Source organism: Xyrauchen texanus, chromosome 23 (genome assembly GCF_025860055.1).
Source record: "Xyrauchen texanus isolate HMW12.3.18 chromosome 23, RBS_HiC_50CHRs, whole genome shotgun sequence".
NCBI classification, from domain to species: Eukaryota; Metazoa; Chordata; class Actinopteri; order Cypriniformes; family Catostomidae; genus Xyrauchen; species Xyrauchen texanus.
The window spans coordinates 34308235-34314334 of NC_068298.1; positions in this window are offsets into that span (position 1 = coordinate 34308235).

Here is a 6100-nt window from a genome sequence, read left to right on the forward strand (position 1 = left end):
GCTGCAACTGATGCATGATTGTCCTCCCCGAGTAACACCTGCTTTTGATCAGTTTCTGCTGAACTGGACAACTGTGGTTTGAGGTTTGAGAGTTTGTCAAAGTATTTCTTGACCTCACCAGTGTCACAGTGAGCACAGACTAGTTCTGCCTTCTGACTGTGATCACTGAGCCTTTATTTGTTGAGGATCTGTCTCTGTTTTGGATCTCTTACAGTGTAGAGATATTCTGCCAGATTATACTTCCTGTTTCTGATTAAACTTTTTTGTAATGTTTTGGTTTATTCTGATTTGGTTTTGTTCAGCAGTGCTGGTCTGAAACTGGTGTTTGTTAAATGGTAGTGGGTTTGTGAGTTTCAGAGCCAGCTGACAAATGGGACTGGTTTTAGGCTACAACTCTTGGGTTTTAAGGGCTTCATGTTGGAACTTGAATTTAGGTGTGTCCAAAATTTGAGGGATTGTTTTTCAATATGCATAATTAGGGGGTATCTGCCTAGTTCAGCCTGTTATGCATTAGTAGGTGTTCTTCTCTGAACTCTTAGAATGTTTCTACAGAATTCTGCATGCAGGGATTCAATGGGGTGTTTGTCCCATCTAGAGCAATTTGCCAGACAGAGTGGACCCCAAACCTCACATCCATACAGAGGCATTATAATACTATCAAAGATTTTACACCAAACTGTTACAGGAATTTCTATGTGGGTAAATTTGCCATGAATAGCATAGAATGCTATTTTTATTTTATGATGATGAGAATGATTTTTAGACCGAGGTAGTCATAGTAGGGTGTGTTCTATTGCATTGTTTTCCAGAGTGAATAAGTATCTGGTTTCCTGTAATCTGGAAGATAATAATTTTAGTTTTTTTCAAATTGACTGTCAGGGCCCAGTTCTGACAGTAGATCTCCAGCAGGTCCAGGTGCTGCTGTAGTCCTTGTGCAGTAGCTGACAGCAGCACCAGATCATCTGAACAGAGAAGACATTTAACTTCAGAATGATTTAGAGTAAGACCGGGTGTTGCAGATTGTTCCAGTAGCACTGCTAGCTCATTAATGTAAAAGTTGAACAGAGTTGGACTCAAACTGCAGCCCTGTCTCACTCCTCACCCTTGAGTGAAGAATTCTGTTCTTCTATTGCCAATTTTAACCGCGCACCTGTTGTCTGAATACATAGATTTGATATTGTTGTACATTTTACCCCCAATTTCTGAGCCTGAGATTGTAGAATTTTATAATAATGACCATCATGCCAAATTGAATCAAATGCTTTTTTTTTAATCAATAAAACATGCATACATTTTGCCTTTACTTTTTTGATGAACGTGCTGGTTGACTATCGTGTGTAGCATGTGAATGTGGTCGGTGGTGCGGTGGTTTGGTAGGAATCCAATCTGAATCTTACTCAAGACATTGTGCTTGGTAAGAAAGGCCTGTAGCCGGGAATTCAGGATACAATAGAAATTCTTCCCCTATACTGTTCACACAAATGCCTCAGTAGTTATTGGGGTCGAATTTGTCTCCGCTCTTATATTATGAGTGTATAAAGCCCATACTCCAGGTATCAGGAAAATAGCCAGTTTGCAGAACCAGATTGAACAGTTTTAACAAAGCATCGAGAAAAAGACAATTGAGTGATAAGGTAGACTGTGGTCTGACAGTGAATGCACTTATGTTGGAGGGGTCCATGTCTGTAATGGCATAGTCGACTACACCAGCCCCAAGAGCTGAGCAGTATGTGAATCGTCCTAAAGAGTCTCTCTCTCTCTCTCTCTCTCTCTCTCTCTCTCTCTCTCTCTGGATACGTCAAATTGAACTGTAAACACAAAATGACTGTAAGTGCAAACAAAACAATCATGTAAATATCAAAATGAAACTGACAACGCTTCACAGATATAAACTCACTTCTGTCTTAAAGAGTGCAAAACTGGGGTTTTCTTTAGCCCATTTGTGTAGCTATATTATAATTCCCGTAGATAATAAGTTAATTCATAAGATATATTTCATAGATCAATAATGAAATAAATATCTTTACTAGAGTAAAGGTAGTTCTCATGTCTGTTCTGTTTAACAAATGCTTTGACAACATAGGGCATTCATGGGTTATTTCTTTCTGTCTTTCTTCGTCTGTCTTTTAAGGCTCTTTCTCAAAAACTTCATTCATTTTCAGGTTGTAAAAAGGAACCAAAAATGATCTGAATACATAAAAGACAAACATATATTTGCTGATATAGGCTACATATAATATTCAAGAACTGCCTTGGGAACAAAAATGTTTCCGATTACTCATCTTACACTTTTGTGTTTTGATGGTGACAAGAGGACCTCATTGCAAAATGCCCTATAAGCGGGTAATAATGGTATCAGTTTTCTCAAAAATGACAGACAACTCTGTCTGGCTCACCCTGATAACTTTACTAGCCTCCATAATCAGCTGCTCTAATCTTTTACAAACACTCACTTACACTAAATGAATGAATGTGTCTGAAATGGGATTTAACTCATTTCATATTTCATCTCCTTGAAAGCATTTGTTGTTGATATAAGCAATCAACATTTTTCATAATGTCTACTGCACAAAACATTTTTGTTTTATGACCTGGCTAAACTATTTGTTTCATCTTTGTACTGTTAGATCTCTTTTTCCACTATAACTTATATGTGATACATGATTAGACACAAATTTTAAGCACATCTGTCCTGGCTGATCTGATTACAGTGAAGGTCCCTGGTAAGATTTTACTTTTGAGAGAAAGTATCATTTCAGCTACAAGCCCAAAGCACATTTAATGCAAAAAATGTTCTTATTTGTTATCATTAGTTATGTTAATTCACATGGAAGCTGGATTTCAGGCGGCATTTTTAAAGAAGACAAGAGAGAAATTGTTTTAGTATTTTTGTGGTTACCTCTGGATAATTAGAAAAAATATATATTTAATAAAATAAAATAAAATAAATCATATTTGTATAAAGAACAAAGCAGATAATTAACCAAATCAATCCATTTATTTTACATATGTTTGAATGCCTACAGTATATTTTTCTTATTAACCTGAAAAAACTTGTGTTGTCAATTGTAGTGTTCTTCAGAGTCACTCAGGGACTATGTTGAGACCTGCTCCACAAGATCTAACGTCCTGAAGAGTTTAAATCCATCTCTAATCAAACACACCCCAACCAGCGAATCAACGGTCTTTGGATTTACTTCAAAATCAAAACAGGTGTGTTTGGGTTAGAATTAAACTCTGCAAGGAGGTAGGTTTACAGTTGGACACCCCTGCTAATGACATACCCCTCAAATACAGAACAAAATAAATAAATAAACTCTATGAATATCAGACATATTTCACATTGAATTATTAATATTTTTTTTATTTGATGTATTAGTCTTCTCAACAACTTTGTAGGCCTACTATTTTATTTTCTTCCAAAAAAGTGTTTGCAAATGCAATATTCGCAAAAACAAATACAAAAATACAAATACTATCATACATGACCATCACCCTTGTGATTATACTGCAAGTCGTGATGTAAAACATCAGTGTTCATAACTCGGAATCAACTCCTAATAATTAATTAAACCTAATGTCTTTTGTTCAAGCATTATTACCATGTAATAAAAAACTACATTTCCCATATTAAAAAAATTATAATAATAATAATATCTTTGCTGTGGTGACAAGTTTTGTGTATTTTGTATAGGTGCAGTTGAGTCTTGTGTTAAGAGTTCATTTTGAACTGAAGTCTGAAATGTAGTAATACTGAAGGAGCATGACATTATTTGGCTCCTTTGAATCATTTGAATCACTATTTGAATCTCCTTTCTGCTATAGTGGCGGTTCTTACGTTGACTCTTAGGAGTTGTTCTATGTTTTAAATGAATAGGACATCATGAAAGCATTATTTAATTTTTTCTTCTCGCTTTGTCAATATTCCTGTCTGTTTTCTGACTATTATATTAAAGACACTTCCCCGTCTCCCATAATGCCTTGTATTGTCATCCAGCATTCTTTGAAATACACATGATTATTATGTCAATCTTGTGTCTGTGCAACTTTTGGTTTCGTTTCTGCTGGCACTTTCCAAGGTGCAGTAGATCATTGTCTTTGATTCTTCTCCCAGAGGACAAATTACGACCCATAACATACACAGGCACCCACTAGCTTGAGACAAACTTAATATGTCTGTCCAGGGTTATCTCTTAATCGCTGTGACCATCCTTGGTAAGTATTCAACTGTAAGACTTTGTTATTAATAGTTTATAACAGATTGTGTTTGGTCATCGGTTTCTTAACATAATGTAGACATATTTGTCAAATTTATAAAGGTGTTATATCTCTAAACAGGTTGGTTTGTTGAAGCAGATACTCTCTTGCCCGTAAATGAGGTCAAAGGTGAATAACATTTATGTAGAACTTTAATGTTGAAGTCATTTCATTTAGCCAGTGTTGGTACATGTTATTTGATCTAAAATGTAGATGTCTATGTTTACATTTATTCATGTAGCAGACACTTTTATCCACACTTTCACTGCATTTATAGACGTTTCAAAAAATCAGACAAACACACAAATACACACCAAAACGTATTTTAATTCAAATTAGAGTGAAATTCTTGAGGTTTAAAACACAGCATTGGTCTCAGTGGCTTCACTGAAAATTCTGACCTGTGATAATATTTGGTTACAAACTTGATGGTTATCAATTACTGGGTGTTACAGGGTGTTTTGAGGATGCAATGGTCATGGCAAGCACACGCAGATGTTTCACCAAAGGTAATAAAGATGACTTTTTAAAGCCTTTAAGTGATACCATCAAAGATATTGTTTTAGTTTCAGTTTACACTGTACTTGAATCAAAACTAGCAAACTACACTTTTCAATGTTTCAAAGAATGCAGGTATAAATCATTGAGGGATTCTGTGGTACCCTGCACAAAGTTGGGATACGATCTTATTTATGAAGACTCATGTAAGTTTAACTGTCATGTTCATGTTCTCTGTGGAAAACAAAAGGAGATGTTTAGCAGAATTTGAGCTCAGTCACCTTTCACTTTCATTTTATGAAAAAAATAAATTACAAATGTAAAGAAAGCGAATGGAGACTGTCTTTCTGACTAGCATCTTATTTGGTGTTCCATGGAAGAAAGAAAGTCCCATGGGTTTTGTTCAACATATTTGGGTGCACTATCTTTTTTCTTTAAAGATCTTTTTTTTTTTTTGCAGCTTACAACCATGAAGGTGACACTGATGTCTATCGTAAGTTCAAAGTTTTGACATTTTAATGAATCACTTTTTGCACTTGAAGGTATTCTGTGACGTCTCTCTGTCTCTTTCTGTATATTCAGAGAAAGCTCACTGTGCCATTGAAAAGTGTGCAGATGGAATCATGAAATTGCAACGTTCTGATGATTATGATGACGACGATGATGATGATGATATCTTATTTGGTGTACTTTCAGGTAAAGAACTTTGACAAAGTTAAACAATTCATAATATATATATTTTTTGTGCAGTCCTTTCTCTAATTTATCAAATCTCAAATGATACAGTTGTTTAGTTTTGATGGCCGTTCTATATTGCAAACTTCTTTTGTTTTCTCTATCTGCAGGAATTGCTGGGGGAATCCAGTCTTGCCTGTATGCAATGAAAGATTGCATGAAAAAACAGAAGGTAGAATTGTAGGTGCAAACAAAAATTTGGAAAATTTACCTTCTGGAAAAATCTCTCTCAAAGTACACCTGTTTTGGGAATAGAAGAATGGGAATAATTATATATATATATATATTTTATGTAAGTAAAAAAAAAACCACACAATTAAGCTTTTTATCCCTCTTTGTGATTTACAGTTATAATTCATGCAGGGTTAATAAAGGGTAATTTAAATTCATAATTGTTACACTAGATGGCGCTCTCAACCTTGAAATAATAATGTGTAGAATAATGTTTCAATCCTGATCATGTATGAAGTGAACAGCTATACTTATTTCATTCACTGCTGAGTTGTGAGTGACTTTTGTACTGTACTATTTTGTACTATTTTAAAAGTTGAAACTTTACAATTATACATATTCCTTTTTGCTCAATTTATCATTACTGATGTCTGTTCAT